At 42.0% G+C, this 15,005-nt stretch overlaps 1 pseudogene; it reads left to right on the top strand.

Moving 5' to 3' along the window:
* Positions 1-8,221: 8,221 nt before the first annotated feature.
* LOC109265835 (60S ribosomal protein L31-like) lies at positions 8,222-8,651 on the top strand (annotated as a pseudogene).
* Positions 8,652-15,005: the final 6,354 nt, after the last annotated feature.

Below are 15,005 nucleotides of genomic sequence, written 5' to 3'. Positions count from 1 at the left end.
TTCCCTCCACCCTCAGATCATGACCCCAGCAGAAATCAAGAGTCAGAGGCTCAACAGACTGAGCCACCCAGGCGCCCCTATATCCTGTATTTTTAAATTTTCATCTGCAAATTTCATTACGTGTGACTGGCATTTTGTTCAATACAACTGGCAACCCCAAGCAAAGGAAGGAGAAGAAAAAACATTTTTTTTTCACTTTTTATATATGTATTTATACTCCCTTACTGGGATGTGAGCTTACTAGAGAAGAGCTGTGGCCATCAAGTCCAGGGATGCTGCTGGTTCCGCGGTCCTGGGTCCCCGCTTCCCTTCCCTTGGCCTCTCAGCCCCAATTCTACCCCCTGGGAGTTAGTGGTTCTGGTACGTTGTGGCCGCTGCGCTCAGCGGCGCCCCCAGGTGGCGGCGGCTGCTCCGCGGGGCCCGTGCTCAAGCGCCAGGCCCGCTCACCCCTACACCCGCCACAGGCACAGGCGGGAGGAGCCCAGGCTGTCCCCGGACCAAGGCTGGGTCTCTGGCCCAGGGCAACCCCGCCCACGTCTGTGTGAGAAGCGCGGAGACAGCCCCGGCGGCGCATCGGTAATGGGCTGCTTGGGGACTCCTGTCCACTCTTGGCGGATTGCAAGCGGTCACGGCCCAGCTCCCCGCTGGAGAACATAGTCTCGGGGTCTCTTCATTTATTCCACAGTTGTCGCTTGAGACCCACCACTCATCGCTGCGAGGCTTACCCCAGGGTCTGCGGTCCAGCTTTTTGCCTGTCCTTGCGTCTGTGCCCCCACCATGCCCCACAGCCCGACCACCAAAGGGTGGACCCTGGATCTCTTCTGCAAGTGAATATGGGCAAGTTGAGCCTCTGAAAGGGAGAGGGAGGAGAAAATTTCAAGTTGTTTAGATTTCAATCCCTCTGGAATTCTCCAGGCTGATCTTCCAGAGCCTCCAAGACTTGGGTCACAGCTGTACTCCCGCCTGTGAGCATCTTCCAGCAATGCATTGAGCACATTCCAAGGATAACTTCCTCAGCTGCTTTCCAACCATTTTTCTGTGCCACACCCCAGAGAGATTTGATGCAGTCCCAAGGGGGGGGGGGGGGGGGCGGGATATCTATTTCAACCTGGTTCTCAAGTGGCCTGGGGCTCCAGAGAGGGAAGGTCACTGGATTGAGAAGCCCTGATTTTGATGACCACCCCCACCCCGCCCCCATAAGGAATCATTGTCATACATCACAGTGATCCAAAGTGTGTGCCTTGCATCTGAGCCCACAACAGTTATGGGGGCCTTTTCACTCAGCCTCCTGGTGATCTCAGCAGTTTTGATAAAGTCACAGTGACTTCAGCCTTCATTCTCAGAGTACAAATCGCGCAAACCATTACTTGGCTGCATTCCCAAACGAGGGCCTTGACCTCCTAAAGAAGAGAATTTAGAGCTGGCAGAGAATCTAAAGGCCATATGCTCAAACCCCTCCATTCCACAGAGGAGCAAACGGGTATACAAAGGTGAGGTGACCAGCCCAAGGTCCTACAGGTGGTGAACGTCAACGCTACAGCTAGAACTCAGACAACCTGCCTTCTGCAGCTGATGCTTTTCATACCACCTCAGAGCTCCTCCAAGTCGAGAGACGTACAAAGCCCTTTAAGAAAAATTCAGATTCCCACCATTGACGCAAATAGTTGTAAGATGTTGCTTAAGTGTGTCTAAGAAAAAACTTGCCATGAGCTTTATATGTTTACATCAAAATACAAAGTTACGTCGCAATAAAAGTTTAAAGCAATAAAATCAGAACTACATAGGGGCGCCTGGGTGGCTCAGTCGGCTGGGCGTCCGACTTCAGCTCAGGTCACGATCTCATCATTTGTGGGTTCGAGCCCCGCATCGGGCTCTGGGCTGACAGCTCAGAGCCTGGAGCCTGCTTTGGATTCTGTGTCTCCTTCTCTCTCCGCCCCTCACACTCTCTCTCTCTCTCTTAAAAAATGAATAAACATTAAAAAAAAATTTGTTTTAATACTATCATTTTTTTAATCTCTGGTCCTTTTTTATAATCTTCCTGGTTCTTTTTTATATAGTGTTTCTTTCCCTGTCTGGGGTACTCCTTCCATTTCATTAATTTATTTCTGCCTAAGAGACATGATGTTACCTTTCTCTGAATATTATCCTTTAAGAAGGGCAAGTCCAGGGTGCCACAGCAGCGTATGATGGCAAGCTGGGCCTCAGCCAGAGAAGCCCACCCTGGGAAAGACATGACAGCTGAGCACTGAGGGTCCCTAGTTACTTGGAGCCGTCCCCCAACTGCCAGACCCTCTCCAGGCCCAACCACAGCTCCACAATATCTTCCATCACTCTTGGACACAGAACATCTGGTTGCTCCCTGCACCGCGCTGGGTCGCTGTGAGGAGTCTCTGAAGCTGCCTCCCGGATTTTGCAGGTATTTCTGCCCCACTGTCTAACACCACTGCAGCTCGGGAGTACTCTCGGATTTTTCCATTTCCTCCCGCCGTTAAAAAAAAAAAAAAAAAAAAGATGTTTGGTGGGGGGAGGCGCCAGGGTGGCTCAGTGTCAAAGGGCTCAGCAGTGTCAAAGGGCTCCAGGTCTGCGATGGAGCTGAGATCTCCGAACTGGGCGAGAGGCCAGGACTCTACTATAGAGGCCCAAATCAGATCTCTGCTGACCTGACAATTTCCGATTACGTAAATCAAATTACGTTTTAGCGGGCTGACCACCTATTCCGTTCGTAGGACGGCATCAGAGATCCTCACAAGTCAAAGCGTTCTACTGGCCACTGTGGACCTGTTGCCATCTGCAGGAATCACGCCTAGTGTCCCTTGTGTTAAACGCTGTCACTTGGCCTCTTAACTCGGAATCCACTTACGTGGCAGCACTTCTCATTGCCATTCTCAGCCTGCAGAGGACACCCACCGCGAAGTTTCTAAAGGAAGTGACTGCTCCCATCAGCACATCCCGTAATACCCCGCTGAAGGGAAGGGAGTATTTTCGGGGCCCTCCTCGGGAGACACGGTCAGGGGAGGAATTTTTTACAATCTTTGCGTGGAGGCCCACAAACCATGCAAGATAATCAGGGCTGCAGGAGATTGTATAAGTACGTGTTAAAATGTCCTTGCCTGTGATGGCCTTTTTTTTGGATGTTCCTGGCCCAGGAGGATAGCAGGCTGATCTTGTGGAACTTTAGCTTGTGGACCTCCGGCGTGGCCACGTGACTTCCTTTGGCCAATGAAATGTGAGAAGCGATGTGTATCGTTTCCAAGTAGACACTTGGAGCCTGCGTGCGCTTCACTATGATCTCGTTTCTCTGTGCCACAGACCAACCATATACCAAAATAAGTTCCATCAGCTTGGGTCCAGGGAAAACAAGGTAGAGCAGAGCCGCAGTTGATCTGTAATGAACGCGTAGCTGTGTTTAAGAGATGAATCTTTGTTACAAGCCACCGAGATGTTGGGGTTATTTGTTCTTACAGCATCACCTAATCTATCCTGATACAACTGGAAACATTTACATAGAGTTTTTCCAATGTGCCCTCCTACTTGACAGATGTTAACTCTTCTCATTTTCACCAGGAGTCTATGAAGTCCTATTATTATCCCAATTTCGCAGAGGAGGAGAATGAAGCACAGAGAGGTTAAGTAACTTGCCCAGAGACACGCAGCAAGCAAGCAGCAGAACTAAGATTCGGATCTGAACAGCTGAGCTCCACAATGCGTAATCTGATGAACCCGCCACGTCCCCAAATCAGAAGCCATAAAAAAAAATTTTTTTTGATAAATTTGACTACAAAAAACAAAGTTCTAGATGGTTAAAAAGAATACTGTATTCAAAGTCAAAAATCAAATGATAAACTAAGAAAATATACCTGGAAGTCACATCATGGACAATAAGTGACAGCAAGAAAAGGACAAACAACTCAAAAGAAACATGAATATACAGAAATACAAATCCATAAAAATATAAAAACGTAAGGGGCACCTGGGGGGCTTAGTCGGTTGAATGTCTGACTTCGGCTCAGATCATGATCTCACGGTTTGTGAGTTCGTTTGTGAGTTAGGGGCCCGTACTGGGCTTGCTGTTGTCAGCACACAGCCCACTTCGGACTCTGTACCCGCCCCCTGCCTCCCCCCACTCACGCTCCCTCAAAAATGAATAAAACATTAATATATATATGTATATATATATATGTAAATATAAACACTACTTTGCTAAGAAAGTACTCTTAATTTCATATAGATTAGCAAAGATCAGAAAGTTTGCTAATACTCTTATATTAAATACAGAAGTATTAACTGGCCCAGCCTTTGTGGAGCGTAATTCAGTAGTTGCTATCAAAATTACAATAACTCAGGGCGCCTGGGTGGCTCAGTCGGTTAAGCGTCCGACTTCGGCTCAGGTCATGATCTCACGGTCTGTGAGATCGAGCCCCACATTGGGCTCTGGGCTGACAGCTCAGAACCTGGAGCCTGCTTCAGATTCTGTGTCTCCCTCTCTCTCTGACCCTCCCCCGTTCATGTCCTGTCTCTCTCTGTCTCAAAAATAAATAAACATTATTTATTTAAAAATAAATAATAGGGGCGCCTGGGTGGCTCAGTCGGTTGAGCGCCGACTTCGCTCAGGTCACGATCTCGCGGTCCGTGAGTTCGAGCCCCGCATTGGGCCCCTGTGCTGACAGCTCAGAGCCCGGAGCCTGTTTCAATTCTGTGTCTCCCTCTCTCTGACCCTCCCCCATTCATGCTCTGTCTCTCTCTGTCTCAAAAATAAATAAACGTTAAAAAAAAAAAATTTTTTTTAATAAATAAAAATAAAAATAAATAATATATATTTAATATAAATAAATAATATAAATTTAATATAAATAAATAATATAAATTTAAAAAATTAAAAAAAATTTTTTTTAAATTACAATAACTCTGACCCAGTACTTCGTTCTTTGGAAATATTTGCAGACGTAAAGAAAATGATAAATATACACAGATTCTTTTTTTTTCTTTTTTTTTTATGGAGAGAAGGGGGGGAGGGAGAGAGACGGAGAGAGAGGGAAAGCACAAGCAAATGGGGAGGGGCAGAGGGAGAGGGAGAATCCCAAGCAGGCTCCACATGTAACAAGGAGCCCCATGTGGGGATTCATCTCACGATCACGAGATCTTGACCTGAGCCAAAATCAAGAGTCAGACGTTTAACCGACTGAGCCCCCCAGGTGCCCCAATATACAAAGATTCTTAATGTACCGTTTTTGAAGTAGCAAAAGAATTGGAAACAATTCCCTACTGATGAAACAATATGGCACAACCCCAGAGTAGTATACAAATTAGTCTTTAAGAAGAATGAAGTAGTTCTAGGGGCGCCTGGGTGGGTCAGTCAGTTACGCGTCTGACTTTGGCCCAGGTCACAATGTCACAGTTCGCGAGTCGATACCACATCAGGGTCTCTGCTTTCAGTGCAGAGCCCACTTTGGATCCTCTATCTCCCTCTCTCTCTGCCCTGCCCCCCAGCTCACTCACTCTCTCTCTCTCTCTCTCTGTCAAAAATAAACATTAAAAAAAAAAAAAAAAGAAAATAATACATTCCTCTGGAAGGATACACACGCACACGCACAAAGGTAACCAGTTGCCTCTGCAGATTAAAAAAAAAAAAAATGATAGCGGGTGAGGAGCACAGGGCAAGAGGACTTTTTTGCATAACTTCTGGTATCTTTTGAACTTTGTCCTGTCTACATGTATTACCGAAAATGATTTATTTTTACAAAGAATACTCTTTGTACCATCACCCACTAGATAAATATCAGGGTAGCTCAGAGTTCTTACTTTAATTGTTGAGAATGAAAGACAAATCAACCTTGACAAGATTAACTTGTCTTTAATCCTTCTTTCTTATGCTCTAAGGAAAAACACTGATTTCTACCTGTAGAGTATGGTATACGGTATTCAACTATGATATCACACTAGTTGTCCTCCCAGTGAGGAATAAATGAGGATATTCCCAGATAAAAGCTGGGGGAGTCATGACAACTACACCTGCCCTAAAATAAGTGCCTAAGAGAATCCTACAAGGTGGAATGAAAGGACACTAGCCAGTAACTCAAAACCATTTGGAAAAATAAAGATCTCAACAAAGGTAAGTACATGAGTAATAAAAAGTTAGTATTATTATTTAAAGAAAAATTTTGTGTTCTTAAAATTTTTTATTTATTTGAGAGAGAGAGAGAGAGAGAGAGAGAGAGAGAGAGAGCACATGAGTGCAGGAGGGGCAGAGAGAGAGGGGAAGAGAGAGAATCCCAGGCAGGCTCTGTGCCGTCAGCATGGAGCCCGACCGGGGGCTCGATCTCACAAACCATGAGATCACGACTTGAGCCGAGATCAAGAGTCGGACACTCAATCGACTGAGCCACCCAGCTGTTCCCTAAAGAAAAAATTTTAAATTATTAGTGTAAGAGCTGGCATTACTGTGACCTTGGTTTATAACTCCATTATCTTATTTTGTACGTGATTTAAGAGACTAATGCATTTTTTAAAAGTGCTGGTTTGTTTTAGACCCTCAATGTATAAAGTAATTTGTGACATCAACAACCAAAGGGCTGGGGACAGAGTTGTAAAGAAGTAGATAGAGTTTTTGTACATTATTGAAGTTAAGCTAGTATAAATTCAAATTAAAGTGTTATAATTTTAGCCTGTTAAATGCAATCTCCATGGTAACCACAAAGAATATTTCTATAGAATATACATAAAAGGAAATGAGAAAAGAATTTGAATATATTACTACAAGGAGTCAAGTAAACACAAAAGAAGACAGTAATGCAGGAAATGAGGGACAAAAAATTATGAGGCATAAAGAAAACAAATAACATAATGACAGAAGTCCTTCCTTATTAACAATTACTTTAAATGTAAATGGATTAAACTGTTACTCAAAAGACAAAGATTGGAAGAACGGATTTAAAATACAAGATCCAAATATATGCTGTATACAAGAGACTCACTTGAGATCCAAAGACCAAACAGGCTGAAAGTAAAAGGAAAAGAAAAAAGAAAGTAAAAGGAAGAAGATATTCCATACAAATAGTAACCAAAGAGAGCAAGTGGGCTATATTAACATCAGACAAAATAGTCGAAAGGGCTTATAAGAGAAAAAGACAGATGTTATATATTAATAAAAGGTTTAATAAGGTAAGATGATATATAACAATTACAAACATTTACACACCTAATGACAAATCATCAAAATTGTTGAAGCAAAAACTGACAGAATTGAAGGGAGAGATAGAAAGTTCTGCAACAGTAATTGGAAGTTGGAGACTTCAATATCCCATTTACAATAATGGATAAGACAATCGAACAGAAAATAAATAAGGAAATAAAGGTCTTTTTTTTTTTTTAAGTTTATTTATTTATTTTGAGAGAAAGCAGGCACGTGCACCAGAGAGAGGCAAAGAGAAGGAGAGAGACAATCCCAAGCAGGCTCCGCACTGTCAGCACAGAGCCTGAAATAGGGCTCGACCTCAGGAACCATGAGATCATGACCTGATCTAAACCTAAGTCGGCTGCTTAACTGACTGAAGCACCCAGGCGCCCCAAGGAAATAAGGTCTTAACACAATAAACCAACTAGAGCTAACAGGCATATATAGAACACTCTACCCAACAAGAGAATACACATTCTTTTTAAGTGCGCTTGAAACAACAATTTCCAGGATAACCATATGTTGAATTACAAATTAAGTCTCAGTAGATTTAGAAAACTAAATGCCATACAAAGCTCTTCTCTGGCCACAGTGGGATGAAATTTGAAACCAATAACAAGGGAAGCCTGGCTGGGGCAGTGGGTGGAGTGCGGAACTCTCGATCTCGGGGTTGTGAGTTCAAGCCCCACACCGGGTGTAGAGATAACTTAGAATCTTTAAAAAGAAAAAAAGAAAAAGAAACCAACGACAAAACTGAAAAATTCACAAAATTATAGAAATTAAACAATACAGGGCACCTGGAAGCATCCGATTCTTGATTTCAGCTCAGGTCGTGATCTCAGTTTGTGAGATGGAGCCCTGCCTCAGGCTCCACACTGACAGCACAGAGCCTGCTCGGGATTCTCCCTCTCCCTCTCTCTCTGCCCCCTCCACTCACACACTCTCTCTCTCCCTCAAAATAAATAAACTTAAAAAAAAAAAAAACTGAACACCACACTTTTAAGCCACTAATGGATCAAAGAAATCAGAAGGGAAATTAGAGCTTTCCGACCCGGGCCTGGCAGGATGGCTCCGGCAAAGAAGGGTGGCGAGAAGAAGGGCCGTTCTGCCATCAGCGAGGTAGCGACCAGCAAATACACCATCAACATTCACAAGCGCATCCGTGGAGGGGGTTTCAAGAAGCGTGCCCCTCGGGCACTCAAAGAGATCCGGAAATTTGCTATGAAGGAGATGGGAACCCCAGATGTGTGCATTGACACCGGGCTCAACAAAGCTGTCTGGGCCAAAGGGATAAGGAATGTTCCATATTGTATCCATGTGCGGTCGTCCAGAAAAACGTAACAAGGATGAGGATTCACCAAACAAGCTCTGTACGTTGGTTACCTATGTACCTGTCACCACATTCAGAAGTCTACAGACTGTTAATGTGGATGAGAACTAATTGCTGGCTGTCAAATAAAGGTATAAAACTGCAAAAGCAAAAAAAAAAAAGAAGGGAAATTAGAAATATTTGGAGGCAAAAATGAAAATACAACTGGGAAAAACACATAGGACATAGTGAAAGTGGTACAATGGGGGAAATTTATAGCTACAAACACATTTAAAAACAAGAAAAATTTTAAATCTACAACAACCTAACTTTACAACTTACAGAACTAGAAAAAGAAGAAAGAACTCAACTCAAAGGTAGCAGAAAGAAAGAGATAATAAAGACTAGAGCAGGGGCACCTGGGTGGCTCAGTCAGTTAAGAGTTTGACTTCGGCTCAGGTCATGATCTCACAGTTTGTGGGTTTGAGCCCTGTGTCAGGCTCTGTGCTGACAGCTCAGAGCCCGGAGCCTGCTTTGGATTGTGTGTCTCCCTCTTTCTCTGGCCCTCCCCCACTCACATTCTCTCTCTCTCTCTCTCTCTCTCTCTCTCTCTCTCTCTCTCTCAAAAATAAACATTTAAAAAAGTAATAAAAATAAAGACTAGAGCAGAGATAAATGAAAGAGATTAGAAAAACAATAGAGAAAACCAATGAAACCAAAAGTTGCTTCTTTGAAAACATTAATGAAATTTAGCTAGATAGACTAAGAAGAAAGACTAAAGTTACTAAAATCAAAAAGTGAGGCCATTACTGATTCTACAGAAACAAAAAGAATTATAAGAGAATACTATGAACAACTGTACGCCAACAAATTAAATAATCTAGATGAAATAGACAAACTCCCAGGAACAAAAATGTACCAAGACTAAATCACAGAAAAATCTGAACAGACCTATAACTAGTAAGGAAATTGAGTCAGTAATCAAAAAAAAATCTCCTAAAAAGAAAAGCCCTGGGTCTCATGGTTTCACTGGTGAATTCTACCACGTATTTACCAATCCTCAAACTTTTCCAGAACATTGAAGAAGAGGAAACACTTCCTAACTCATTCTATGAGGCCAACATTACCCTGATGCCAAAGTCAGACATTACAAGAATAGAAAATTACTTATCAATAGCCACTATGAACATTGATAAAATCTTCAAAATATTAGTAAACTGAATTCAGCAGCAGAGTAAAAGGATTATACATTATGACCAAGGAGAATCGATTCCTGTAATGCAAGGATGGTTTGATATACAAAAACTGATTGATATAATATGCCACATCAACAGAATGAAGGGGGAAAAAAATGATCATCTCAATTGATGCAGAGAAAGGATTTGACAAAATTCGACACCCTTTTATGATAAAAACACCCAACAAACTAGTAATAGTTTCCTACTTCCTCAAAGTAATAAAAGCCGTATATAAAAATGCCACAAAGACTATCATACTCAGTGGCAAAAAACTGAAAGCTTTTCCTCTAAGATGAGGAACAAGGCAAGAAGGCCCACTTTCACCACTTCTGTTCAACACAGTACTCAAAGTTCTAGCCAGAGCAATTAGGACACAAAAAGAAATAAAAGGCATCCAAACTGGAAAGGAAGAAGTAAAATTATCTCCGTTTGCAGATGATATAAAAAAACCCTAAAGGTCCCACATGCACAGACCAAAAACAAAAAAACAACAACAAAAAAAAACTATTAGAACTAATAAATGAATCAGAAAAGCAGCAGGATACAAAGCCAACACACAAAAATCAGTTGCATTCACAGGAACAATGAACAATCTGCAAAGGAAATTATAAAAACAATTCCATTTACAATAGCATCCAAAAGAATAAAATACTTGGGCATTAATTTAACCAAGGAGGTGAAAGACCTGTACAACTACAAAACACTGCTGAAAGAAATTAAAGGAGACATAAATAAATGGAAACATATCCACGTTCATGGATTAGAAGATTTAATACTGTTAAAATGTCAATACTGCCCAAAGCAATCTAAGAGTCAATGCAATCCCTATCAAAATCCCAACAGTTTTTGCAGAAATAGAAAACCTCATCCTAAGATTCACATGGAATATCAAGACTCCAAAGAGCCAGAAAAATCTCAAAAAAGGATGAAACTGGAGGATTGACACTTCTTGATTTCAAATCCAACTACAAAGCTACAGTAATCAAAACAGCGTGTATTGACATAAAAATAAACAGACCAATGAAACGGAAAGCTCAGAAATAAATCCTCACACATTATGTTCCAATGATTTTTGACAAGGGTGCTAAGACCATTCAACAGGGAAAAGGCAGTCTTCTTAAGAAATGGTGTCAGGAAAAGTAGATGTCCACATGCAAAAGGATGAAGTTAGACCCTTAACGAACATCATATACTGAAACTAACTCAAAACAGGGGACCTGGCTGGCTCAGTTGGTGGAGCATATGACTCTTGATCTCGGGGTTGTGAGTTTGAGCCCACGTTGGGTGTAGAGATTGCTTAAAAAATAAAATCTTAAAAAAATGACCTCAAAATGGACCAAAGGCCTAAATGTAACACAATAAAGATTAAAACAATAAAACTCTTTAAAAAATAGTATAAAAGCTTCACAACATTGGATTCGGTAATGATTTTTCGGATATGACACCAAAGGCACAGGTAACGACAACAAAAACAGCTGAATTGGATTTCATAAAAATTAAAAAATTTTGTGAATCAGAAGGCACTATCAACAGAGTAAAAAGGCAACTCACAGAATGGGAGAAAATATTTGCAAATCATGTATCTCGTCAGAGATTTATATCCAGAGTATATAAAGAACTCCTAACACTCAACAACAAATAAACAACCTGATTCAAAAATGGGTAAAGGACTTGAATAAACATGTGTTCAAAGAGGATATACAAATGGCCAACAAGCCATGAAAAGAGTCTCAACATCACTAATCATCAGGGAAATGCAAATCACAACCACAGTGAGATACCACCTCATGCCCATTAGGATGGGTACTCCTAAAAAAAACAAAAAATAATTAGTGTTTGCCAGGATGTGTTAAAATTAGGACCCTGGTGCACTACTGGAAGGTATGTAAAATGGTACAGTCCCCAATGGAAAACAATATTCAGGGGCGCCTGGGTGGCGCAGTCGGTTAAGCGTCCGACTTCAGCCAGGTCACGATCTCGCGGTCTGTGAGTTCGAGCCCCGCGTCGGGCTCTGGGCTGATGGCTCGGAGCCTGGAGCCTGTTTCCGATTCTGTGTCTCCCTCTCTCTCTGCCCCTCCCCCGTTCATGCTCTGTCTCTCTCTGTCCCAAAAATAAATAAAAAACGTTGAAAAAAAAATTTAAAAAAAAAAAAAAAAAAAGAAAACAATATTCAGTTCCTCAAAAAAAATCTAAATAGAATTACCATATGATCCAGCCATTCAACTTCTGGGTATACACCCCAAGGGTCAAACGCAGGATCCCAAAGAGCTATCTGTACATTCACGTTCACAGCAGCAGCATCCATAACAGCTAAAAACATGGAAGCAACCCACGTGATCGACAGATGAACAGATAAGCACAATCTGGTCTATACATGCGATGGAATATTATTCGGCCGTTAAAAGGAAGGAAATTCTGCAATATGCTACACCTTGGATGAACCTTGAAGACATCATGCTAAATGGAATAAGCCAGTCACACACACAAAAAAACAAATGCCATATGATTCCACTTATATCAGGCGCGTGGAGTAGTCAAAGTCATAAAAAACAAAGTGTGATGCTGGCTGCCAGGGAGAGGGGGTGGTGACAAGAGAATGAGGAGTTTTATTCAATGGGTATGGAGTCAGTTCTTCAAGATGAAAAGAGTTCTGGATTTTCACAGGCTCCTTGGTGACCCTGAGATAACCCCATATAAGAATCCCAGAAGAAATAAGCAAATCTTAGAAGACTGTTTCCATTTACCGCAAGTATTTACCGCATTATCTAACCATACGCAAGTTATTGGATTAAAAAAGCACAACGTGGTACAGCAGATTAAAGCAGGGATGTAATTGAAGATGAAGGCTGCCAGTAGCCTTCAGCTGTTCTTGGATGTTTGTAACTCTGGCTCTGACCGTAAGAGGTGGATTCCTTTTAAGTCTAGAGTGATCAGAACTCGCAGGCACACGTTCAGTGGAGACAGGCAATAACTTATATTCGGTCAGCTGCTCTTTCCCTAAAGGATTGTGGAGTGTTTCAGAAATGTACTTGCAAGGTTACAGTTAGCGAGGCAAAATCTCCTAAGAACGTGGCTGTCTTTACCAAATCAACGAAACAGGATAACCTGAAAGTCAGCATGGTCAGAGAAAGACTAAGAATTGTGTAAAATAACCCAGGAATTTAGAGGGTAGGTACACAGCCCACATGATGCACTTTCTCTAGAGGTATCCCCCCAGAGGTATCCCCCCAAGGTAAAAAAAAAAAAAAAAAAAAAGAGAGAGATTGTTTTTTAGGGGCACCTGAGTGGCTCAGTCAGTTGAGCGTCTGACTCTTGATTTTGGCTCAGGTCATGATCCCAGGGTTGTGGGATCGAGCCCTGTGTCAGTCTCTGCACTGAGCATGGAGCCTGCCTGAGATTCTCTTTCTCCCTCTGCCCTCTCCCCCTCATGCTCTCTAAAATAAAAAATAATAAAAATTAAAATTAAAAAGTTTTTTTAAGTATAAAGGTATTAAGTTCATTGAACAAAAAGCAAATAGAAACTGAAAAAAAAAGCAAAAGTTCCCCATTTATCCTTATTAGCTAAATTTTAAGTTTGATCTTTAATATACTTCTAGAAATATTATATAGTTAAAATATAAATAGAATATTATATATACTGCAAATCCTGCCTCTCTACACCCCTCCCCCATTTACCATAAATAGGACATCTGTATTCCAAGCTAGTCCTTTTGGGGTTTGGGTGGGTTTTTTTTTTAACTTTATCTATTAGAGCAGGAGAGGGGCAGAGAGAGAGAGACAGAGAGAGCCTCCACCTGTCAGCACAGAGCCCGACGTAGGACTTGATCCCACGAACCCTGAGATCATGACCTGAGCTGAAATAAAGAGTAGGATGCTTAACAGACTGAGCCACCCACGAGGTACCCCAGGTTTGGGGTTTAAGATTTTGTTTTAAACTACAAAATACAGCCTTTTGAAAAACCAAGATAATACAATTACGTATAAGGAAAAGATTTCTAATTCTTTCTACCCTGTGATTGTCAAATTTTGTGTCAACTTGGCTATGGTGTCACTAGGCTATGGTGTCGTCGTATGGCAAACACTAGATGTCGCTGCTAAGGTATTTTGTAGATGTGAATACAGTCCACAATCAGTTTAAGATTACATTCCATAAAATGGTGGGCCCCATCCAATCAGTTAAAGGCTTCAAGAGGAAAAAACTGAGGATTTCTGGAGAAGGAATTCTGTTTCAAGACTGTAACAGAAATCCTTCCCGAGTTTTCGGTCTACTGGCCTGCCCTCCCACCTTGACAGATTTTAGACTTGCCAATTCCCCACAACTGCATGAGCCTACCTCTTAAAATAAATTATTTATGTACACACACACACACACACACACACACACACACACCTTATTGGTTCTGTTTCTCTGGAGAACTCTAATACACAGTCTTTAAATCCATTCCCTACATACGTAAATTTGCTTTTCCCTAAGAAATGAGTTCATGGTATAAATAGGCATCTGCATTGTAATTTCTTCCTACTTAATAACAGATCATGGACATCCTTCCAAGTCAGCAGGCTGAGATCCAACTCATTCTTCTCAAGAGCCACACAGTAAGCCATTACAAGGCTTACTATTTAAGCAGGGGCATATATACATATAGGAAGTGTCCAGGTTTTTGCTTTTCATTCCATTATTTGCATCAAGCTTTCAAGAAACCTATTTATACATACTGTCCTTGTCTTGTATTCCTGTTTTGCTTCAGGATGGATCTAGTAATAATCTACCAAAAATTTAGCCTTAGATTTTCCCAGCTGCTAGTTTAGAAATATATACCCTGGATTAAAAGCCAAATGTGTCTTAATAGGTGCATGTGAGGGGTCTACTGTCCACAGACACTGGAGAAACACCAGCAGCCAGTGCTTCTCACTAACCTTCATATTAAGTTCAACCATGTACATCACTGAAACTCAGGTACTGAGGGGAGCCTGGGTGGCTCAGTTGATTAAGCATCCGACTTCAGCTCAGGTCACGATCTCACGGTCCATGAGTTCGAGCCCCGCGTCCGGCTCTGGGCTGATGGCTCGGAGCCTGGAGCCTGCTTCCGATTCTGTGTCTCCTTCTCTCTCTGCCCCTCCCCCGTCCATGCTCTGTCTCTCTCTGTCTCAAAAATAAAATAAATGTTAAAAAAAAAAAAAGAAAAGAAAAGAAACTCAGGTACAGAGAACTGAGAGGGGCGCCTGTCCGACTTTGGCTCAGGTCATGATCTCACGGTTCATGAGTTCGAGCCCTGCGCCTCGGGCT

This window comes from Panthera pardus, unplaced genomic scaffold (assembly GCF_024362965.1).
Source record: "Panthera pardus isolate Hobbes unplaced genomic scaffold, ASM2436296v1 HiC_scaffold_1, whole genome shotgun sequence".
NCBI classification, from domain to species: Eukaryota; Metazoa; Chordata; class Mammalia; order Carnivora; family Felidae; genus Panthera; species Panthera pardus.
The sequence above is the reverse complement of the archived record's forward strand: the minus strand, read 5'-3'. Positions and strand labels throughout refer to the sequence as shown.